The sequence below is a fragment of the Trichechus manatus genome, unplaced genomic scaffold (assembly GCF_000243295.1).
Source record: "Trichechus manatus latirostris isolate Lorelei unplaced genomic scaffold, TriManLat1.0 scaffold00043, whole genome shotgun sequence".
Taxonomy (NCBI): domain Eukaryota; kingdom Metazoa; phylum Chordata; class Mammalia; order Sirenia; family Trichechidae; genus Trichechus; species Trichechus manatus.
Genome location: NW_004443979.1, coordinates 9093421 through 9119229, shown reverse-complemented (window position 1 = coordinate 9119229; position 25809 = coordinate 9093421). Strand labels below are relative to the sequence as shown.

The 25809-nt window shown below is 37.2% G+C and overlaps 1 protein-coding gene across 2 annotated transcripts in view; it reads left to right on the top strand.

Annotated features, from left to right (window-relative positions):
- Positions 1–25809, top strand: part of ARHGAP5 (Rho GTPase activating protein 5) — an 88393-nt gene that overhangs the window by 22495 nt on the left and 40089 nt on the right. The gene's annotated exons all lie outside the window — the stretch shown is intronic.

The following is a 25809-nucleotide window of genomic DNA, read 5'->3' as shown; positions in this document are numbered from 1 at the left end:
ACATCTTTTTCAGGCATTATCTTAGTGGTTGGTGGTGTACTGCCTGAAGGCATACAGAAAGGTTTCTAAAATTCATAGAATTCTGACCAAATAGCAAGTTTTCATCTTCTACATTTTCAGTATTCATTTATCCGATGATAATTAAGCATTGGGAATCTAAATATATATGTCAAATAAATATGTATTAAAGTTCTATTTAATAATTTTTGTTTAATCTTTTATGGTGGCATTTTAGCAGTTTTACTTTTAATACCTTTTGGCACATGATTGTACATAAGCTTTTATTCAAGGATTTTATTGTCTTAAGAGAACATCTAGTAGGCTTTTATTCTAACATTGATAATTTCATCATCAGTTAATTCCATAATTTTATAAATTATCAATACATCTTTGCTACAGTTGACTGCTATTTATCCAATCTAAGTAAAGATATGGATATTTTGAGTAAGCTTATTATAGTTTTCCTACATATAGCAACTGTCTGCCTATTATAGTTGGACAGATTCCATTTTATTGTCTAAGCTGAAGATTTCCTTTTTTGTCAACTATTATCTTAAGCATAGGCATATACGCTTTGTTTAATAAGACTCATCTAGAGTTATGGCACATTCTCTTATTAACTCACTACACACGGTACTAACAGTAAATATCTCTCGCATCTTTTCTCACTCACCCTATTATCACTAGTCCCATCTACATGTGTTATCACTGCCAGAAGACTTTTTGATTTAGTATGTTTACAACATTAAAACTACCTAATATCTATACTTAATAACAAAAAGAAAGCAACCACAGTCCTTTAACTTGCTTTTATTTTTGTGTGTGTTATCTTTCCATTTCTGATCACAGATCTACCTAATTGTTTTGGTAACTTTTTATTTTTATATAATTGCAATAATAAAAGGAACTATACTTTATCATTTACCCAGATTTATCATTGTTTACATTTTGCCCAATTTGCTTCAGCAGTGTTGTGCATGTGTATTTGTTGTTTTTTCCTGAGCTTTTTTGAGAATAAGCTGGAGACACTGAACTTTTTTTTTTTTTTTTTGCCACTGAATACTCCATTGTGTATTTTTTAAGAACAAGAACATTCTATTACATAGCCACATTACAGTTATCAAAATTAGAAAATGTAAGTGATACAATATTTTTAATCCACAACCATATTCAGATTTTGTCATTTGTTCCAATAGTGTCCTTTAAATGTTTGTTTGTTGTTTATTGTGTTTGAGGTGAGAGTTTACGCAGCCAATTAGGTTTCCGTTTAACAATTTCTACACATATTATTTAGTGATATTGGTTACATTTTTCACAGTGTGTCATCATTCTCATTCCGTTCTGGTTGTACCATTTCCGGTACTCTAGTATCCCTGCCCGCATATCTTCTCATCTTTAGAGTAATTTTTGACCACTTGGTCTCCTGTAGGTGGTATTCTTTATTTTGTAAGCTCATCTGTTATTTAACTAGAAGGTAACCTCAAAGGATAATTTTGGTTTACGTCTTAAAGTGTATCTCAGGGTGATAGTCTCAGGAAGTCCTCTAGTCTCAACCAGTCCAGTAAATCTGGACTTTTTAAGAATTTGAGTTTTGTTCCACATTTTTCTCCCCTTCTATCACAGTCCATCTATTGTGACCCTGATCAGATAGGTTGGTAGTGGTAGCTACGCACTACCTAGTTCTTCTGTTCTCAGGATAGATGAGGCTGTGGTTCGTGTAGACTGTTAGTCCTGTAGGCTACTTTCTTCTCTGAGTCTTTGGTTTTCTTCTTTCTTTTTTGTTCCAGACAAGTAGAGACCAATAGCTATATCTTAAATGGCTGTTCACAAGTTTTTAAGACCCCAGACACAGGTCTTAAAAGCTAGCAAGCGGCCATCTAAGATGCATCAATTGGTCCCAACCACCTGGAGTAAAGGAGAATGAAGAACACTAAAGACACAAGGAAAGTAGTAGCCCAAGAGACAGAAAGGGGCACAAACCAGAGACTTCATCAGCCTGAGACCAGAAGAACTAGATGGTGCCCAGCTACCACTAATGACCACCCTGACAGGGAACACAACAGAGTGTCCCTGATAGAGAAGGAGAAAGGTGGGGTGCAGAACTCAAATTCTGGTAAACAGACCAGACTTAAATGGCCTGACCGAGACTGGAGGAACCCCAGAAAGCACAGCCCCCAGACTCTCTGTCAACCCAGAACTAAAACAGTTCTCAAGGTGAACTCTTAAGACAAAGATTGGACAGGACTGTGGGACATAAAATGATACTCGTGAAGAGTGTGCCTCTTAGTTCAAGTAGATACAAGAGACTAAACAGGCAGCTTCTGTCTGGAGGTGAGATGAGAAGGCAGAGAGGGTTAGGAGCTGGTTGAATGGACATGGGGAATCAGGTGGAAAGGAGGGGTGTGCTGTCACAGTGTAGGGAGAGCAATTAGGGTCACCTAACAATGTATGTATAAATTTTTGTATGAGAGACTAACTTGAAATGTAAACTTTCATTTAAAGTACAACAATAAACAAAAAATTACAAAAAGGATCACCATGATATCAATACATTACAAAATAAAACTACGTATAGAAAAAAAAAATTACACCCCAGACATTACTCACCATATTGAAATGTAGGACATACACTTTATGTACTGTATTATTCCAATTAGCTGAGTTATCCCATGAGACTATGGTCCTAAACCTTCAAACCCAGAAAACCAATCTCGTGAGGTGTTTGGTTATATCTAAGAAGTATGCATAACTGTGTCCCATGTATGGTTTATTCCATATATGACTATACATATATGTACACACATACTTGTATGTACATATGCTTATCGATACATCTGTGCACACATTTGTAAGCACATATTCATACATGCCTATATGCATCGTTGTGTAAGCACATGTATTTTTTGGTTAGTATTGATGTGTCGTTTAAATCTTCTCCTCAGTTTTACCAAGTTTTTATTTAGTGCTCTGGTGGTGCAATGGTTAAGCTCTTAGCTGCTAACCAGAAGGTTGACAGTTGGATCCTACCCAGAGACTCCATGGGAAAAAGACCTGGTGATCTGCACCTGTTAAGATTGTTGTTGTTGTTGTTGTATGCCGTTGAGATCATTCTAACTCAGCGACTCTATAGAACAGAGTAGAACTGTCCCGTAGAGTTTCCTAGACGGTAATCTTTACGGGAGCAGATCACCAGGTCTTTTCTCCCATGGAACTGCCTCTTGGGTTCAAACTACTGACCTTTCAGTTAGCAGCCGAGTGCTTAACCATTGTGCCACCAAAGTTCCTAGAAAACCCTTTGGGGCAGTTCTACTCTCACATGAGGTCGCTATGAGTCAAAAATTGACTCAATGGCACCTAACAACAACAGTTTACATATATTTTTTGTTTTTTTTTTCCACAGTTATAAGCATTTGTCTGTATTACTACATAGTTTTCCAAATAAAATTTTAGTTATCACATAGTTTTCTGTGTAGCAAATATATCAAAATTGGATGGTTAGGTTTCCAAGTTTTTAATTTTGCTATCATTTTACTGCAGTGACCAATTTGCATTAAAGTTTGTTCCTTTTGGGTTGTTTATGATAAATGTACATCAATGGAATAACAAGATTCAAAAGGCAAAGTGTATCAATGACTCAATGTTTACTATTACTGCAGCTCTTTTAGTGTTGAGTTCTTGACTATCAGCACCTTGAGGGGAAGGAAAATGCCAAATTTATATTTATACTCTGAAATTTTAGCATAGTCCCTAATTCCAGTTGGTTTGTTAATGATAATGCTCCTTGGTTTGAACGTTAATGCTGTTAGAATTGAATTCAGTTCTCTCACCCCTGGTTTTTTCTACTTAGTCACTTAGTATGTTTCATTGATTCTAAAATTCATTTCTTATCTCTGAAATCTGGATGTGTCTAACAGTTGATGGCATGTCATAAGTTCAGTGGCAGAGGGTTTTTTTTTCTCAGTGGTACATATAATAGTGGTGCCTTTTACAATCACTAGCATCTTAGATTCACCGAAATACAGTAATTTGTCTTTAATTTTTATTATTCGTAGCCACAGAGACAAGTGGGAATTAAATCAGACCTAGATTCTCTTTCTCCATGCTAATATATTTCATTCCACTCTATACTCCATACTCATATACTCGTACTTCATTTGGTGTCAGTCTTTTCTTCGTTTGCACTAAAATCAGTTGGCTTTGAGTCATATGCTTTTTAATTTTTCAGTTGATTTAACTCACAGTAGTCTCATAACTGTCTTTTAGAGCTGTTTCAGAATTGCCTTGCTTTATAGAACATTGTTTTAATTATTAGATCCATGCTTTATGATGTTTGAACCCTACAAGAAAATTTGGAGAAATGGTATTTTAGAAGCTTTTAGATCTGGATGCAGCTTTTCAATCTGATGTTACTCAAATGTTTGGTTTCTAGACCTATTAACTTAAAAAAGATAACAGGTTACAGTGCAACTTCATAGGTACAGTTTTGTGTCAGTTTTTAGTTTAGGGCTTTGTATTTATGTATGCACAGCGAAATGCCTTGGTTCTCTTCAGGGCTGATTGTTTATAGTAAACAGTTATCCATGATATATTTTTTTAAGCAGTACGGAATGACTAGAGCACTCTGTAGCTTAGCTTGTCTAAAAATTCTTTTCATAGTGTAAGCTGGACTTGAGTCATTGAAGTTGTCTCATGTTTCAGTTCAATAAGATTCACTAAGGACGTGCTAAATGTTTAAGTCTGTACAAAAAGCTATGAAAGGATGTAGAAATTTGCAGACTTTGTATCCCTTAAAAAACTTAAATGTTAGTTTGGGAAAGAAACAATACCATGTGGGACAGGATAAGGAAAAGTAGTACTAGAGCAGTTGAAGGAAGCGTAGTGTAGTAGTTAATAGCCTCTCATGGTATAGAGCCGGTTTTGTGGGGTTTGAATCTAGACTTTGCTACTTAAACTAGCTCTGTAACTATATAACCTCTCTACACCTTCATTTCCTCGTCTATAGAATGATAATAACCATACCACTTAAGGCTGTTTTGAGAAATAGGTAAATATTTATTTGGAACAGTGCCTGGCACATGGTGAGTTTGTTCAAAAAAATAAAAAATAGGCATGTATACTATTTTGTGATAGTATACTTCAAATATAAATATTAAGGGCATATTTTTTGGTTGGGAAAATCAGTTGTACAGAGTTAGTACATACAACTAACTCATAAGCAGGGTATAAGGTATAACGAAGCTGTCCAAATCAGAGGGTAGTGTAAAATTGTATTACATTTGTAAGGGTGTTGGCTAAACTGAAGAGCTAGTTTAAATTCAAAAGTAGTCAGTTAGGCAGGGTTTGAGCAGAAAGGAAAATTATATTGGACTTCAGATTACAAATAGGGAAGGGATGGGCATCAGATAGTCTAGCTAGCAGGCAGATGTTAGACATTCAGTTGTAAAGTAATATGATACAAAGACCAAATGAGAAATCAACAAAAAAAGTTGATTCTCTAAAACAAGGGAAATAGATAAGCCTCTGGCAAGGTTGATTACAAATAAAAGAAAAAGCATGAACATTGTGACTAAAAAGGGAGATACAACTACACTAAAACTTAAAAGGTAGTAGAGAATACTGTCAACAGTTTTATGCCATCAAGTCTGAAAATTTAAACAATATTAACAGATTCCTAGAAAAATGTAATTTACCTAAACAGGAAAGCCTGGAATAGTCCTGTAACCATTAAATAAATTGTAAACTGTAGTTAAATCTTCCCACAAAGAAAATACCAGACCCGGATAATTTTATAGGAGATTTTTCAAGGAACAGTTCATTCCCATCTTATAAAAACTGTTCTAGAGAATAGAAAGCAGGGGAATACATTCTTCAGTTCATTCTCTGAAGTCCTCTATCCTTAAAATTTCAGGACCAGACAAGGATCGTTTAAGAAAGGAAAGCTTTTGTCCCATTCTACTCATTGAGTATACAGTAAAAAATCCTAAATAAAATGCAAAGATTTAAGGATCCACAGACCCTTAACTACAATTTTGAAATCCAATAATCTCTAAAAACCAAAAGCTTTTTCAGAATTTGTCAGCAAAACTGATCAGACCTGTAGGTGGCAGAACCTAACCTGAACTGATTGTATGCTATTTATAATCATTGTTTATCTGACTTAGAGTGAATATTCATACATTTCACTGCAGAAATAGTAAAATGTTTGAGTACAGAGTGCTGAACCACAATCTGCTGGAGTTGTTACATAGTTTTTGTATCATATTTTATTGCTAGCAACTGAAACTTTATGAATAATAAAACATACCTTGTTCCAAGGGTTTTAGATAAGCTACTATGAATCTGTAATAACCAAATATATATATACACATGTCCAACAGTATATAAAAGGAAGATCATACCCAAGTTGGATTTATTCTAGATGTGCAAGAATGGCTTGCACATCAGGAAATTTATACGTGTAGTTCTCTCCATGAACACATTAAAAGAGAAAAAAAAATCATAATGCAATAGACGCAGAAAAAGCAATTGTTAAAAATTTAACAAATTCGTGGGAGAAAACTACTAAATTAGGAACACATGACAACTGTCTTTTAACTTAAAGAAAATCTATAATAAAACATCATCCTTCATCCTAAATGGGAAATCTTAGAAGTATTCTCTTTTTAATCAGGAACAAGACAAAATGTGCATGCTGTCACCACTTCTATTAAGTATTATACAGTGGTCCTAGCCAAAGCAATAAGGTAAGAACAAGAAATTAAAAGTATGAGTATTGGGAGGAGAAAACAAAATTGCCATTTTTGGTTGATATGATTGCGTACATACAAAGCCAAAAAGGATCTACAAGTAAATTATTAGTATTAAAGAATTTAGGAAAGTATCTTGATACAAGATTGGTAATCAAAAGTTAATTGCATTTCTTATGCATCAGCAGTAAACAACCAGAAAAAGTAATTAAAGAGACCATTTGCAAAAACATGACAGATTATCAAGTCCCTAGCAATAATTACAGCATCATATGTACAAACCTCTATGGAGAGAAGTATAAAACTTCACTGAAAGACATTACAAGAGACCTAAATAAATGGATGAGGTCTTCCCTTCCATTCCCGTCCCATCCCGTTGTCTAGACTGATCTCTAGAGTTAGTGCTGTTTTATTCAGAATCTCAAAGATTTTCCAGAAATTTCACAAGCTGATTGCAATATGTGGAAATACAAGATAAAATTATCTAGAATAGCCAGGACACTTCTGAAGAAGAAAAGTGGTGGTGGTGGTAATATGTGTATGCTTATTCTGTCAGATAATAGAGAACTTCAGTGTTTAAGACGATGATATTGACATAGAAATAGGCACATTGACCAATAGAATAGATAGTCGAACAGACAGACCCTTGCTTTAGAGCTGTCCTTCCAACATGGTAGCCAGTAGCTACATGAGGCTATTGAACATTTGAAATGTGACTATTCTGAATTGAGATCTGCTAGCCTAGAAAGTAAGGAAAGACCTCCCCAAGAAGTGTCTTTTTTTTTTAGTCACATCTCATAGATGAATAGGAGATAACTAGGGGAAGGGTGTGTTGGACAGGAGAGTAATGCTGAGTGAATTTCTCTGCATTTGGTGGAAGGGAACATAGAAGGTACTTAAAGGAGGTCACTGTGGCTGGTTTATTGATTTAGGGCAGGCATTGTCAAACTTTTTTTTGTAAAGAGGCAGATAATATATATTTTAGGCTTTGAGGGCCATATAGTCTCTGTTGTAACTGCTCAACTATATTGTAGTGCAAAAGCAGTCACTTTTGCTACAATATGTAAACGATTAAGTTTGGCTGTGTACTAATAAAACTGTTTCGAAAAACTGGTGGTAGACTACATTTGGCTCACATGCCATAGTTTGTTGCTACCTCTCTCCTCCCTCCCCTACATCTAGGGAAGAGAGTAGTACGAGGAGAGACTTGAGAGCAGGGACCAGACTCTACAAGGCCTTGTTGACAATTTTAGGAATTTTGGTATTTAGACTAAGAGTAAGTTGAAACTAGAGAGTGGCTGGGTTTGTTCTTTGAGATCATTGGGTTGCATTATGGAGATTGTGTTGGTAGTGAGAGCTGGACAGGATGTGGAAGACCAATTAGAATATTATAGCAATCTAATGCTAACAATAATGAAAACCAAAAAAAACCAAACCGTTGCCGTAGAGTCAATTCCAACTCATAGTGACCCTATACAACAGAGTAGAACTGTCCCATACGATTTCCAAGGAGTACCTGGTGGATTCAAACTGCCAATCTTTTGGTTAGCAGCTGTAGCTCTTAACTGCTATGCTACCAGGGTTTCCAACAATAATGAAAGCTTGGAGTAATTGGGGTAGGGAGGGAAGGTGGTGGCAGTGGAGAACATGGAGTGGATTTCCGAAATAACTTACGAAGTAAAATCTGTAGCATTTGATGATGGGGTGGGGTGTGAGGGTAATGAACAAGTTAGGAAACATACCATGTAGATTTCTAGCTTATGCAGCTTCATCAACAGTAATGCTATTCATGAGGTAGGACACTGGAAGTTTACCAGGTGTGGATTTTGGGGGGTGTGGAAATTATAACTTTGGTTTTAGAATTCAAGTGGAGATGTCAAGTAGGCAGTTAGATATATGGGTCTTCAGAGGAGAGGTCTAGGTTGGCAATACATATTTAGGAAACACTGAAGTGGAGAAGGCAATGGATGAAATCACCTAGGGAGTGAATACAGAGGAGTACCTAACAGTGTCTGGTCAAATAGCAGAGATGATTATTGAAAACAGTAGGCAGAGAGTAAGAGTAAACCACTTAACCCTTTCTTAGCTGGTTTCCTCACCTATAAATTGGGAATTATAATAATTCCTTTAGAGTTTTGGTAAAAATTGAAAATAATGTGTTTCAAGTACCTGGTATGTAGCAGTGCTCAGTAAATGCTACTGTAGTGTATATCAGGCCTGAAATATCCTAGTATGCTCTGATTGTATTTCAGAACAGTCCTTTGCCCCTTTACTGCATTAGTTTTCTGATTGATTTTTTTCTTAGGATTTCTGATCCTGAGTTTATGTACTTTTTAGCTTTTTCCTCCAAGAGAAAAGGTCATCTTTCTGTTTTACCTTCATTGTATGATTCAAGATAGTTTAATTTTTTCCTCAGATTCCCTGACACCTGGAAAGTCATAATGTCTAGGTATTAATGTCATCTAAGGAAGGGTCAGAGATCTGTTTCTCTTAAACTGAACTTAGTTGTCGTTTCTGCCAATCAGAGAAGTCTTCATGCTTTGTTGTCTTTTGTTTTATACTTCAAAATGAATTTACTCTTAGTTACGAGAACAAAACCTCTAAGACATTCTTGATTGTAGCCAGCAGTGAGAATTATTTTTTTAAACCATGACCGATTATCCATATTAATATTTATACATAACAAATGAAATTTAACAACACAGTACTTACCCTAGCTACACGGGTTTTGATTTTCTAGTCTATTACAGTGAAAAATAAGTGCGGGTTGTGACCCAATGAATTGATTTCATAACCTACCAGTGTTTGAAAAATAGTGTACTTTATGGGAATGCAACTGAATGAAAAAATTTGAGTTGAACTGCTAAAATGGCCAGTTTTTAATACATCTGTTTAATCAAATGAGGCATACCTGTGTTTAGGGTACTTTGTTTTTTCCCCCGTATCTTTTTCAGTGTTGTTAGCTTAATTCAGATGGTAAATAGTAAAACACTTATATTTCATGGTGCACTAGAGTAAGTTGATATTCTGATATTTCATTTTTAAGCTTCTTTTTAAATTGTTTTCCTATCTGGTTTCTAGTTCCTGAATCTTTCCATATTCGTTTGTACTAGCAATTACCAACTCTTATTTTATTCTCAAATGTTTCTCCTAGTCCATATTTTTTCATCTTTATTTTATTGCTCCCTTCTTACCTAAACTCCACAGTCAGTGTATTTGAAGATTCTGCTGTTTCAGTCATTGTAATAAGATTTGGAGCCTGTTAGGAGAAGAATACCAAAATAGGTATGTTTGCTTTAAAAAAAACTGTGAAGAGTTACAGATAACAACATGTATATATTCAGTCAGAAGATGTTAGTCTGATATTAGCAAGTAGTGACTTGATACTATGCTATTTATGTGCTAGACCCTTTAGAATGTAGTAAGCCTTAGGTTTAGAATTATTTTGACTTCTAGAACCTCACAGTCTTTATTAAGTAAATGTCTTTTTAAAATAAATACTGTTAACCAAATAGTGGTGGGCAAAATTTTCTTTTGATCCACTTACTCATTCTACATATAAAAGTAACAAAATATATGAAAATATGTCTGTGTTGAACTGTTTATCTATATCAAAATGCTTAGGTTATAGGGTAAGTATGCTTTTCATTTTTAGTGTTTATCACTTAACCTCTCAGTAGTGCTAGATTAACTGTGTTTGCATGGGAGAGAAATTAGGTATGTGAAGGAATAGTAGTTAAGGCTGAATTATACTAAAAATTGGATACTAAAAAGCTTACTATAGAAAGCAGTACTTAGAGATCAGATATAGGATATGTTTGCATTTTGTTTAATGAGCAAGAGTTCTTCATTTAACAGTCTTGAACTGCTTTAAAGTTTCAGATTTTATGTTTTTTATCTGTGTATGAGAGTATCTCGGTTAGATTTTTTACTGTAGGGCAGCCATTGAATCCTTTGTTATTTTGCAGGGATCCCTTATGGGAAGAGTAAGGGTCACTTTTATAAAGGTGCGTTCAGAAAAACGAGAAAACTTCTTTCTCAAAAGCCCTCAACCAGCATCCTTTCTAGTGTCTTTGCCTTGAATTGGGTCCTGTATCCACTCCTAACCAATAAATCTGGCCAGAGGAGTAGGATTATGCTACTGAGATTAGGCCTGAGCCTTTACTTCTGAAGTCCTGGGTGAAGTTGGCTTTCCCCTAAATTGGAATAATTTCTGAGAGATGAAAAACCACAATGTCTGCTACAGGTAAAGTTTATGTCTTGTTTATAGTTGATCTTCATGGCCTAGCACAGTGTATTGTAATCAGATGTTTTAATTAACTGAAGTCAGTGTAAGTATATGGCCTTGTTTTTGTGATGGTAATAACAGAACTGTTTATGTGTCTGTTTAATAATTAGAATTTATTTTGACTCAAGGAAGCTGTCATTTTATTCAACAAGCATTTTATTGAATGCTTACTATGCTTGAGCACTGTTAGGAGCCAAAGATACAGGAATGACTTGATCAGGAGCTCTGCTCTCAAGGGATTTAGCCTAGTAAAACTGATTTTGTACTTTATACTTTCGGGAAGGTTTAGCAGAACTTCTGGTTATCACTCATACTGTTATCTGGAAAGCATTTGCTGAGGCTTTCTTTAGTAATCATTTCTGTTGCTTTTTAAAAGTAGTAATTTTTAATGTTTCCAATTCTTAGAGCAAAATAAGGGTGTGACAAAATGGTCTTATGATTGTTTCAAACTTAACTCTGTCCAAATAAAAGGTACACCTTGTACAATAGCTTTTAGCTTTTTTAGAAATTGTTCTTGAGGCAGGGCCAAGATGGCGGCATAGTCAGACACTTCCTGTGGTCCCTCTAACAACAAATACCCAAAAAAGCAAGTGAATCGATTATATATGACAATCTAGGAGCCCTGAACATCAAAGGCAAAGTTGAGAAATCAGACTGAGGAGCATGAGGAGGGAGAGATGGTTGAGAAGGAGCGAGGAGTTGCCAGACCTGACCGGGCGGGAACTGGCACCCTGCAGGCTGGATTGGCATGTGCGGTGAGGCAGGCAGTGGCACTAGGGATGTGTTTTCCACATCAGGAGAGACTGAACGGCAGAGAGTTGACTCAAACCTCCAGAATCAGCAAGAAATGGCACTCGATTGGTGAAGGACAAGTTCTTGCATCTGACCTACTGTGCAGATAAAAAAAAAAACCTCTCCCTTTGGGAAGAACCTCTCTCCCATTTACCTGCCCCCTCCCCGCTCTGCAGCAGGTCAGGCTGGCTTCAGCGACTGCTGCATCCCCTGGGGACTGCCGCGTCTCCTTAGAAGTAGGTCCCGTCCTGTACCCTGAGCCATTCTCCTGGCTTTGAAAAGGGAACAAATTAACAAACAAGAAAAAATTATCTGCAAGCTCCTTGAAGATGGGCACTCAGGGCAGGCACAGCTCCTTTCCCTAGGCACAGGCATAACGGGTCCACAGACTTTGAATGCCTTTACCCCTTTCACCTGTGTGGGCCCATTTCAGTAGCGTAGGCCCTCATTACCACAGTACGACAGGGTATATACCTGAAGCCTGATTTCAACTATATCGCCTGTATGGTTGACTGGCAGGTTCGTGGCATTTGACATCACTCTGCCCATTAAACAGGCTCCTCAGCTACCCACATCAGGAGCCTGAGGACTGGTGGCTCCACCCATGCCACCTGCAACAGGGGTCTAAGAACAGTGGTGCCTCCTAGTCCTTACAGCCAACAGCATTGAGTGCCCACAGTCTGACTGCAAAACCAGTGCACCTACACAATCTAGGGAACAGGGACACGCTTTCCTCTCAGACATTCAGGGGCAACCATCAGCCCACTGCGTTGCTCAGCCCATGACCCCCTACTGCAGCCAGATACCTCTGCCTTCTCCAATCACCCCTGCCCATGTAGGACTGTAGGTGAGAGCCTGCACCACACACATGATGACCGACATGGACACCAGAGCTGAATCCATACAAGAAAAGTAAACAGTCTCCTGGGCTCATATGCCTAGTAACATATCTAACCATCTGGTGACAGGACGTGAGAGCTTCAAAGGCGCCAATAATCAAACTAGCTCATACGAACAGCCTATTTGGGAATATAAAAAAAAAAAAAACGAAGCAAGGACACAGTAACCAAACATAAATAAATGTAATAACTTATTGATGGCTCAGAGACAACAGTCAATATCAGATCACATAAAGAGGCAGACTATGATGGCTTTAGCAAGTCCCCAGCACAAAGAATCAAATAATCTTCTGGAGGAAGAGAACTTCTTGGAATTACCAGAGGTAGAATTCAAAAGATTAATATACAGAACTCTTCAAGAGATCAGGAAGGAGATCAGGCAAAATGCAGAAAAATCTGGTGAACACACAGACAAAGCAGTACAGGAACTTAAGGTTATACAAGAGCATAATGACAAATCAAACTTCCCCAGAAAATAGAATTCTGAGAGCAGCTAGGGATAAACAAAAAGTCATCTGCAAAGGAGAGTCAATAAGACTAAGCTCAGACTACTCAGCAGAAACCATGCAGGCAAGAAGGCAATGGGATTACATATATAAAGCTTGAAGGAAAAAAATTGCCAGTCAAGAATTATATATCCAGCAAAACTGTCTCACAAATGATGGCAAAATTAGGGCATTTACAGGTAAACAGAAGTTGAGGGAATTTGCAGAAACCAAACCAAAATTACAAGAAATACTAAAGGTAGTTTTCCGGTTACAAAATCAACAACATCAGATAACAGCCCAAGAGTAGAACATAGGACAGAGCAACCAGATATCAACCCAGATAGGGAAGTCACAAATAAACCAAAGCTAAAACACTGAAAATAGGGAAACAGACATCGGTATGTGAAAGATGACAATGTTAAAACAAAAAAGAGGGACTAAAATATGTAGCCATAGGTCTTTCATATAGAGAGGAAGTCAAGGCGATATAAAGATTAGTTTAAACTTAGGAAAATAGGGGTAAATATTAAGGTAACCACAAAGGAAACTAACAATCCTATACATCAAAATGAAAAAGAAGAATAACGTAAAGACTCAGCAAATACAAAATCAACAACAATGGAAAAGATGAAAATACGTAAAGAGTAACAACTCAGCACAGAAAATTAAATGGAACAAAGAAACTGTCAACAGCACACACACACACAAAAAGATATCAAAATGACAGCACTAAACTTATCAATAATTATGCTGAATGTAAATGGACTGAATGCTCCAATAAAGAGTGGCACAGTGTATAAAAAAACATGATCTGTCTATATGCTGCCTACAAGAGACACACCTTAGACTTAAAGACACAAACTAAAACTCAAAGGATGGAAAAATATCAAGCACATAACAATCAAAAAAGACAAGAAGTGGCAATATCTCTGACAAAATAGACTTAAAAGTAAAATCCACCACAGAGGATCAGGAAGGACACTATATAATCTTTAAACAGTCAGTACACCAGTACATAACCTTAATAAATATTTATGCAGCGAATGACAAGGCTCCAAAATACATAAACTGTAACGACTTTGAAAAAAGACATAGCTCCACAATAATAATAGGAGACTTCAACACACCACTTTCAGAGAAGTACAGAACATCCAGAAAGAAGTTCAGTAAAGACACGGAAGAGCTAAATGCCACAGTCAGCCACTTTGATCTCATAGATACATACAGAATGCTCCACCCAACAGCAGCCAAATATACTTTCTTTTCTAACGCACATGGATCATTCCCCAGAATAGACCACATATTAGGCCATAAAACAAGCCTTAACAGAATCCAGAGTATCAAAATATTACAAAGCATATTTTCTCACCACAAAGCCATAAAAGTAGAAATCAGTAACAGAAAAAGCAAGGATAAAAAACACATGGAAACCGAACAACACCTTAATCAGAGACTACTGGGTTATAGAAGAAATTAAGGACAGAATAAAGAAATTCACAGAATCAAATGAGAATGAAAACACATCCTACCAGAACCTTTGGGACCAATTAAAAGCAGTGTTCAAAGGTCAGTTTATAGCAGTAAATGCACACATCAAAAGAGAAGAAAAAAGGGCCAAAATCAAAACATTAACCCTGCATTCCATCAAAGAGAAGGCAAAAGAAGTCCTTAGGCACCAGAAGAAAGCAAACCATAAACATTAGAACAGAATTAAATGAAATAGAGAATAGAAAAACTGTTGAAACAGTTAACAAGACGAAAAGCTGCTTCTTGTAAAAGATCAGCAAAATCAGTCAACCATTGGCCAAACTGACAAAAGAAAAACAGGAGAGGAAGCAAGTAACCCGAATAAGAAATGAGATGCGCAATATCACAACAGACCCAGCTGAAATTAGAAGAATCAACAGAATACTATGAAAAATTGTACTCTAACAAATTTGAAAACCTAGGGGAAATGCACAAATTTCTAGAAACCCACTACCTACCTAAATTAACAAAAACAGAGGTAGGACAACTAAATAAACCTTTAACAAAGAAGAAATTGAAAAGATAATTTTAAAACTCCCAGCAAAACCTGGCCCTGATGGTTTCACTGGAGAATTCTACCAATTACTTTCAGAGAAGAGTTAACACCACTATTACTAAAGGTATTTCAGAGCATAGAAAAGGATGGAATACTCCCAAACTGATTCTGTGAAGCCAGCATAACCTTGATACCAAAACCAGGTAAAGACACCACAAAAAAAAAGAAAGACCAGTATCCTTCATGAACATTGATGCAAAAATCCTCAACAAAATTCTAGCCAGTAAAATTCAACAGCATATCAAAAAAAAAGATACACCATGACCAAATGGGATTCATACCAGGTATGCAGGTTCAACATTAGAAGAACAATCAGTGTAATCCATCACATACAGAAAGCAAAAGACAAGAACCAGTGATCTCATCAATCAGTGCAGACAAGGCATTTGACAAAGTCCAACAACCATTCATGATAAAAACTCTCAACAAAATAGGAATAGAAGGGAAATTCCTCAACATAGTTAAGGACATTTATGCAAAGCCAACAGCAAACATTATCCTAAATGGAGGGAGTCTGAAAACATTCCCTTTGAGAATGGGAACCAGACAAGAATGGCTTTTATCACCACTCTTATTCAAAATTGTGCTGGAGGTCCTAGCCAGAGCAGTTACACTAGAAAAAGAAATGAATTGGCATCCAAATTGGTAAGGAAGAAGTCAAAGTTATCTCTATTTGCAGATGATATGATCTTATGCACAGAAAACCCCAAAGAATCCACAGGGAAACTACTGGAACTTGTAGAAGATTTTAGCAAAGTATCAGGATAGAAGGTAAACATACAAAATCAGTTGGATTCCTCTATACCAACAAAGAGAACTTCGAAGAGGAAATGACCAAATCAGTACCGTTTACAATAGCCCCCAAGAAGATAAAATACTTAGGAATAAACCTAACCAGAGACAAAGAAGACCTATACAAAGAAAACTATAGGACACTACTGCAAGAAACCAAAAAAGACCTAAATAAGTGGAAAAACATACCTTGCTCATGGATAGGAAGACTCAACATTGTGAAAATGTCAGTTATACCCAAAGCGATCTATAGATAAAATGCAGTCCCAATCCAAATTCCAACAGCATTTTTTAATGAGATGTTGAAACAAATCACCAACTTCCTATGAAAAGGGAAGAGGCCCCGAATAAGTAAAGCATTACTGAAGAAGAAAAACAAAGAGGCCTCACACTACCTGATTTTAGAACTTATTATACTGCCACGGTAGTCAGAACAGCCTGGTATTGGTACAACAACAGATGCATAGACCAGTGGGACAGATTGAGAAACTAGATGTAAATTCATCCACCTGTAAGCAGTTGATATTTGACAAAGGCACAAAGTTCATTAACTGGGGAAAAGGCAGTCTTTTTAAGAAATGGTGCTGGCATAATTGGATATCCATCTGCAAAAAAATGAAACAAGACCCATACCTTACACCGTGCACAAAAACTAACTGAAAGTGGATCAAGGACCTAAATATAAAATTTAAAACGTTAAAGATCATGGAAGAAAGAGTAGGGGCAATGCTAGGAGCCCTAATACATGGAATAAACAGAATACAGACCATAAGTAACAGTGCACAAACACCAGAAGAAAAACTAGGTAACTGGGAGCTCCTAAAAATCAAACACTTACGCTCATCAAAAGACTTCTTCATCAAAAGAGTAAAAAGACAACCTACAGACTAGGAAAAAGTTTTGACTACGACACATCCAATCAGGGTCTATAAAATCTACCAGATTCTGTAAAACCTCAACAACAAAAAGGCAGATAACCTGATTTAAAAATGGGCAAAGGATATGAACAGGCACTTCACCAAAGAAGACATTCAGGCAGCTAACAGATATGTGAGAAAATGCTCATGATCATTAGCCATTAGAGAAATGCAGATCAAAACTACAGTGAGATAACCATCTCACTCCAACAAGGCTAGCATTAATCAAAAAAATATAAAATAATAAATGTTGGAGAGGTTGTGGAGAGACTGGCACACTTACACACTGTTGGTAGGAATGTAAAATGGTACAACCACTTCGGAAATCGATTTGGAGCTTCCTTAAAAAGCTAGAAATAGAAGTACCATACGATCTGGCAGTCCCACTCCTTGGAATATATCCTAGAGAAATAAGAGCTGTCACATGAATAGATACATGCATACCGATGTTCATTGCAGCACTGTTCACAATAGCAAAAATATGGAAACAACGTAGGTGCCCATCAACGGACGAATGTTTAAACAAATTATGGTGTAGGCACACAATGGAATACTACGTGATATTAATGAACAGCGATAAATCTGAAACGTCATAATGTGTGAATCTGGGAGGCATTATGCTGGGTGAAATTAGTCATTCGTATAAGGACAAATATTATATGAGACCACTATTATAAGAACTCAAGAAAAGGTTTAAACACAGAAGAAAACATTCTTTGATGGTTACGAGGGTGGGGAGGAAGGGAGAGGGGTATTCACTAACTAGATGGTAGACAAGAATTACCTGAGGTGAAGGGACGGACAACACACAGTACAAGGGAAGTCAGCACAGCTGGACTAAACCAAAAGCTAAGAAGTTTCCTGAATACAACCACACACTTCGAGGGACAGAGTAGCAGGAATTGGTATCTGGGGACCATGTTTTCAGGGACTCTCTGTCAAATGTCATAACAAAAGTTAAATGTTTTGCAGCCCACTTTGGTGAGTGGCATCTGGGGTCTTAAAACTTAGCGAGTGGCCATCTAAGATGGATCCTTTGGTCCCAACCTACCTGGAGCAAAGGAGAATGAAGAATACCAAAGACACAAGGGAAGTATTAGCCCAAGAGATAGAAAGGGCCACATAAACCAGAGACTCCATCACCCTGAGACCAGAAAAACTAGATGGTGCCTGGCTACCACCAATGACAGCCCTGACAGGGAGCACAACAGAGAGTCCCTGATGGAGCAGGAGAAAAGTGGGGTACAGAACTCAGATTCTAGTAGAAAGACCAGACAATGGTCTGACTGCGATTGGAGGGACCCTGGAAGATAAAACCCCCCGAGTCTCCGTTAGCCTAAAACTAAAACCATTCCTGAGGCCAGCTCTTCAGACAAATATTAGACTGGACTGTAAGACATAAAATGATATTTGTGAAGAGTATGCTTCGTAGGTCAAGTAGATACATGAGACTAAATGGGCATTTCCTGTCTGGAGGTGAGATGGGAAGGCAGAAAGGGACAGGAGCTTGTTGAATGGACACGGGAAATCCGGAGTGGAAGAAGTGTGCCATCCCATTATAGGGAGAGCAACTACAGTCACATAACAATGTGTGTATAAATTTTTGTATGAGAAACTAGGATTGTAAACCTCCACTTAAAGCACAATTTGAAAAATTTTGTTTCTCAGCTTTTGAGAATCTGAGGAAGGATTTGAGCATTTATCTGGAAAAATACACACGTACAAAATTTTACTAAAGTTTTAAAGGTTTCACAGACTTGCTAAAAGCTAGTAGACCCTGACTTAAGAATCCCTGTTGTAAGATGTGAGGGAAGAGGAAGACACTGAAATTTTTCTCTTTCTTTACTGATGCTCTGCCTGGCAACCATTAGAGTAACAGAAAGTATCTGACAGATGGGATGGAAAGCAAAGGGAGCAACAGTGGTTCTAAAAATGAAATGCAAGGTATAATATAAAAATTTTTTTTTTAATACCCTTGAAAATATGTGTTTGAAGAAGCTGGGCAGAAGTCCACTTGTTCGCTTGAGTACAAGATGTTTTGCTAAGATCCTCTCCAACGTGACTTTAGGTTTATTTTTTGTTACTGTTAGCTAAGTTGTTAATGGCAAAATATCTGCCAGATAATGTATGTTGAAATGCTTTATAGGAAGATGCCATCTTAGAAAATAAAAGTTTTCTGAATCAAGGCTAGAACCATTTTATATGATTAGTGTATACAAGAACCCAACTATGCTTATTTACCCTCAGTTATTTTCTCTTCCCCGATTTCACCAAGTGTCACAGGGTATGAGAGAGCCTACATAACATCCCTGTTTTCCAAAGTATGTTTGGACTTTCAGGCAGCACCTGCAGTTTTTATAGGCTTTAAAAAAATGATTAAATAAACCTACATAGAGTTTTGGCTCCCACTAAAGGTTTCTTAAACTGGTGTGTTACTCTATGATAAAATACTCCCTTCCACCTAAAGTCATTGCTTTATATTGTAATATAATACATTTGTGTTTCTCTCACTACATTGTAAATTTTTTTAAGAACATTTATGATTATTGTTCATTTTTGTGTAACCTACAGTAATGTTTCTCAATGTTAAGTAATGTATGGACCTTTTTTAAAGTGAAAATTCTCAGACCTCCCAGAAATATGTTTGTAACCATTTCCCAAATTTGAGTTCTTAGTTTTTGTTTTTACTAGACTAGCACAGTGGTTTTCAACCAGAAACAATTTTTCCCTCCAGGGAACATTTGGCAGTGTCTGGAGACATTTTTGGATGTTACAACGGGGGGTGTGGGTTGCTATTGACATCTAGTGGGTAGAAGCCAGGGATGCTGCTAAACATCCTACAATTCACAGATCATCTCCTGCAACAAAGGATTATACGGTCCAAGAGATGCGAATAACGCTAAAGTTGAATAACTGCGGTATAGTAGAAAGTGGTCTTTAAGGAAATTCCTTTCAAGTTCTAGAAGACACTGATACAAGGCATGTTTGACTGGTCAATAGGTAAAGCAGGTTTTTCCTCAGTGGTCGTAATTTCGACTTCCCTGTCCTGTACATGATTGGCTAAGAATATGTTGTATTTTCAGGAAGGTGCTATTGTGGGCCAAAGCTACATTCTATTCAGTTTTTCATACTTTGATTCTGTTCCTTATTCTGTAAAACTTACTGCTTCCATTCTATTCTGACAGTCTTATTTGAGGTTGTCCTTACTTCTTACCTAGATTACTGCAATAATCTTTTTTTTTTTTTTTTTTTGAGATAATTGTAGATTCATATGCAGTGTAAGAAATAAAGTAGAGAGATCACATGTACCCTTTGCCCAGTTTCCCCCAGTGGTAGCATCTTGCAAAAGTATAGTACAATGTCATAACCAGAGTATTGGCATTAATATAATCCACAGAACGTATTCAGATTTCGCCAATTACACTTGTACGCATTTGTGTGTATTTGTTTAGGTCTGTGCAGTTTTATCACAGGTATAGATTTTTGTATATACCACCACAGTCAAGATGTAAAATAGTTCCATCACTACAGGAATCCCTTATGTTGTCCTTTCATAACCGCACTCCCTCCTCCTTCAGTCCCCTCTCCCCATCCCTAACTCATTCTTGTTGTGTGCCATTGAGTTTTTTCAAGTCATAGCAACCCTATAGGACAGAGTAGAACTGCCCCATAGGGTTTTCTAGGCTGTAATCTTTATGAGAGCAGATCTCCAGATCTTTTTTCTTGCAGAGCTGCTGCATGGGTTCGAACAGCAGACCTTTTGCTTAGCAACAGAGCTCTTAACCATTGTGCCACCAGGGCTCCTTTCCTTATCCTAGCAACCACTAATCTGTTCTCCGTTTCTATAATTTTGCTATTTTAAGTATATTATATAACATTTTTCCCCTTCTGAGATTAACATTTTTCCCCTTCTGAGATTGGCATTTTTCATTCAGCATAATTCCCTTTAGATTCATCCAAGTTATTGCATGTATCAATAGTTTATTCCTTTTTATTGCCGAGTAATAGTCCATAGTATAGATATGCCTGTTTTTTTAACCCACTGAAAGACTTTTGAGTTGTTCCCAATTTTTGGCTATTGTGAATAAAGTTACTCTGAACATTTGAGTATGAGTTTGTATGTGAGGGTTGCTGTCAGTCACATAAAGTTTCATTTTTCTGAGATAAATGCCCAAGAATACAATAACTGGATCATACGGTAATTTATGTTTAGTCTTATAAGAAACTTCCAGACTGTTTTCCATAGGGTCTGTACCATTTTTCCCATCATCAGTGTATGGTAGATCAGTTTCTCCAAATCCTCACCAGCATTTGGTGTGGTGCAATGACCTTTTAAGGAGCCCTGGTAGTGCAGTGGTTAAGTGCTCAACGGCTAACTAAAAGGTTGGTGGTTCAAACCCACCAGCCACTCCATGAAAGATGTGGCTGTCTGCTACCGTAAAGATTAAAAACCAAAAAAGCCAAACCTGTTGCCGTCAATTCATAGCGACAGTATAGCACAGAGTGGAACCACCTCATAGAGTTTCCAAGGAGTGGCTGGTTGATTTGAACTGCTGTCTTTTTGGTTAGTGGTTAGCTCTTAACCACTGTGCCACCAGGGCTCCCCATAAAGATTACAGCCTTGGAAACCCTATGGAGTGGTTTTCCTCTGCCCTGTAGGGTCACTTTGAGTTGATATTGACTCTATGGCAATGAGTTGGGTTGATTGAGTAATGGCCTTTTAATTTTTGTTAATTTTGTTTGTCTTCTATTCACCCTTAAACTTCAAACTGTTCTTTTTATGTTTCTTAATGTTGTTTTCTGAGGAATAGTGCTAAAATAGAAGTGTCTGATCCCTCTCCTGCTTAAAATCGATTTGTAGCTTTCTGTATAAAGTTCAAGTTCCTTAATTGGACACCTAAAACCATTTGCAGTCTGACTCTTGCTTATCTTTCTATCCTAAGTATTCACTCGTACACATACTCAAATTCCAGGTGTGTCAGAAAGGATACAGCTCTTCAAGTATGCAGTTTTATGCCTGTTTTTGTTTACGCTGTTCCTCTGCTGAAATGTTTTTCCTCTCTTCCAGGCTAACTTCTAATGACCCTTTAAGAATTAAAGCACTACCCCTCTGTCTTAGTTTGCTAGTGCTGCTGTAAAAAATACTCGAAGTGAGTGGTTTTAAAGAACAAATTTATTTTCTCACAGTTAGGAATCTAGAAGTCTGAATTTAGGGCACCTGCTCTTGGGGAAGGCTCTCTGTCATCACTAGGGGGAGGCTCTCTTGTTTCTGTAGACCTGGCATTCCTTGATTCCTTGGCGATCTTCACGTGGCATGTATCTTCCCTTCCATTTGTACTTGCTTTTCTTCCTAATCTACTCTTTTTATATCTCAAAAGTGAGTAGGTTAAGATAACCTTTAATGATGTGGCCTCATTAACATAACAAAACCCTGTTCCCCAATGGGATTACATCTACAGGTATGGGAGTTAGGATTCCAACATGTTTTTAGAGCACATATTTTGGGGTCACAATTCAGTCCATAACACCCTCCTTATGGAAGTCTTACCTGAGTCCTCAGTCTGAGCTGAAATACCTCTCTTCTAGATTCCTGGGCTTGACCTTGATCATTAAGATATTATACATGTTGTTTCTTTTTTCTGTCCTTCTGTCTATTTCTGTTGCTTTTTCTTTCGTAGCATGTTGTTTCTTTATCTGTCTCTAGTAGATTGCACTGAAATTTATTGTTTGGACAGGTTGCTAATCCTTTTCCTAATCTGTAAAATGAGAATAAATAATAATGGTAGCTGTAACAGAGCTGTTATGAAGATTAAAATTATGTATGCAGAGTATTAATCTACCTAATGTTATTGACTAGTAAATAGTAAATGGCAGCTTCTTATGATTTCTGAATCCTTAGCCTGATGTAAAGTAGGCACCCAAATGTTTAGATGAGTAAATAACTTACAGACTAGAGCCTTTCTAAATTCCTGAAATGTCCCCTACTTTATCTCTTCCGGTATAAATCCTTCTACCTCTTGAAATCTGGGTTTAAGCCTTACATCTAATTATTTTGACAATCACATGCCATGCTGTTTTGTTATTATGCTATTAACTAAATGATTGGAGGTGTTTTTTCTTCATACTGGGTCATGTTTCTTGAGAGTGTTAACTTTGCTTCCACTGATTTTTGTATCCGTCATAATGCCTAGCATGATGTTATGCACATAAAAGTGTTCAGTTCACATACACTGTTGAAAGTACATCTCACCTTGTGTCCAAATGAATTCACAGAGTTGGCTGTTTAATTCTTAAAATTCTATGATAAGTAATCATTATTTTGTATAATTCTTGATTTTATTAAAATAGGGTGCTTAAGCTTCCAAAAACCCATTTCTGTCAGGTGGGTTCTAATTCATAGCATCCCTGTAGGACAGAGTAGAACTGCCCCATAAGGTTTCCGAGGAGCAGCTGGTGGATTCGAACTACTGACCTTTTGGTTAGCATCTGAGATCTTAACCACTGTGCCGCCGGCGCTCCCTGCTTGAGCTTAAGCTCATCTATACAATACGGTGAATACGATGACTCCTATAGGAATGAAAAATTAGTTATAATGAAACTTGTAAATAAACTGATGTACTTTGTATTTATACATGGTAAAGGCTTTCTCTGGTTTTTGTTTATAGTTTTGTTTGCTCTGTCAATGTTTTCTGAGCATCTACCATGTGCTGGATATTATGTCAAGTACAGGTACCACAAAAGAAGAAAGTGGACAAATTCTAGACAGTATTTTGGAAGTAACACCAACAGGGCTTCTGTTACATTCATGTGGAGAAAAGGGAAAATCAGAGTTCACTCCTAGATTTATGGTTTGACCAGCTGGGTAGATTTACTGAGATGGGGACTGCTAGAGGTGAAAGGCTTCAGACAAAGAGAATGTAGACATCTGTTTTGTGCATTTTATGTTGTGTTAAAAATATCTCTGTTGACCTCTGATTAGAAATGTCAAATAGGCTAAAAGTTAGATGTGTCAGTCTGATACTCAGAGGAAGAGTTATCAGCATGTAAAAGGATTTAAAGCTATGGGATTAGATAAATTTATATAAGGGCAGAGAAGAAAAGAGGGCCCAGAACTAAGTTTGGGTAGAAGAGGAGGAGTTGTTGGTAGATGATACTGAAAGATAAATCCGTGGTGAGAAAAGAGAAAAACTGAGAGTAGTGAAATGGGAGATGAGAGCAAGTGTTTAAGGAGGAAGTAGTCAAGAAAGAATGCGGATGAGAGCTCGAGGATGAAGAGAAAAGTTTCTTTTGGATTTAATAGAAGTATCTATCTTGACTAGCAGTTTAGTGGAATGGTAGGAAAATCCAGATGTGAGAAATGTTGATAGCTTTATGGACCAGGGAGTTAGCCTTGAAGATGGCGGGAAGTAGTTAGAGTCGATAACTAATACATTTGCTTAATGATTGGAAGTAGTGTGTGAGGGAGAAAAAAGAGGGGTCGAGGATGACTTCAACATCTTTAGCCTGAGCAACTGAAAGGATGAAATTGCCAAAACTGAGATGGAGAAGGTAGAGCACGTTTTAAGGGAAGCATCAAGAGTTTGATTTTGGACATGGAGGGAAATGTCTCATAGACATTCAAAAGGAGATGCCAGGTAGGCTGTTTCATAGGAGTCTACAGTTCAGGAGAAAGAGCTCAGCAGGAAGTATTTGAAGTGACATTACCACAGGAATGAGTATAGATGGAGAAAAGAAGACAATCAGGGACTGAGACCTAGGATATTCATAACATTACAAGGTTGAAGAGAGGAGTGACCTGCAAAGGAAACTAACAAGGGGAGAACCAGTGAGGTAATAGAGGTGGTGTCCTGGAAGTCCAGTGAAGACTGACTGCTGAAGGTCACGTAAGACGAGAACTGAGAACTAACCATTGCAAAACAGTCATTGGTAACCTTAATAAGAGCAGTTTTGGTGGCACGATGAGAGTATTAGACTAATTTGAATACATTTAAGAGAGAATGGAAGGAGAGGAATTGGAGACAGCTAATAGTATAGAGGAGCCCTGGTGGCGCAGTGGTTAAGAGCTGCGGCTGCTAACCAAAAGATTGGCTTTTCGAATCCACCAGTCGCTCCTTGGAAACCCTATAGGGCAGTTCTACTTTGTCCTATAGGATTGCTGTGAGTCGAAATTGACTGGATGGCAGTGGGGTTAATAGTATAGATGACTTCCGCAGTTAGTCTGCAAAGGTGTTATGGAGCAGTAGCTAGGAGTAAGATTAAAACTTTATTTAATGGGAGCAAAATAGCATTTTGTTTGTTTGTGTGTGACAGTAGTGATAGAAAGGGCAACTCTGATCATCTTTCTCATCTTTTCATATTGAGTCTTTTACTTGCTGCTTCTAAAGAGGTTTGCATTTCTATAATGGGTTATTTCTTCAGTTCCTTTACATTTCAGCTTCTGTTGTCTCTTTTCTTCTTTGATCTTTTATTTCAAGAATCCCGCCTTCTCTTAAATTTAAGGTAAGTCCAAAGTTTCCTTGTTTCTTAGATTGGTTCTTTGAAAGCCTAATCAGCTGACTTTTATTGCTTAAGTTTTGTTGGGTTTGTTGGTTACAAATGAGGCAGTTGTTTGTTACTGTCTTTTTGTTACTGTCTTTTTTTATGTTATTGTTTATAGTATTTACTTAAGGGTGCTGTTTAGATGACCTCTTCTTGTATTGCTTCTATTACTAAAGTGGGAGGAGCAGTTTCTCAAAGAGCTATTTATAGTCTTCTTGGTCCTGCTTACTTCTACTGGTGAGAGTTTTTTTTTTTTTTTTTTTTTT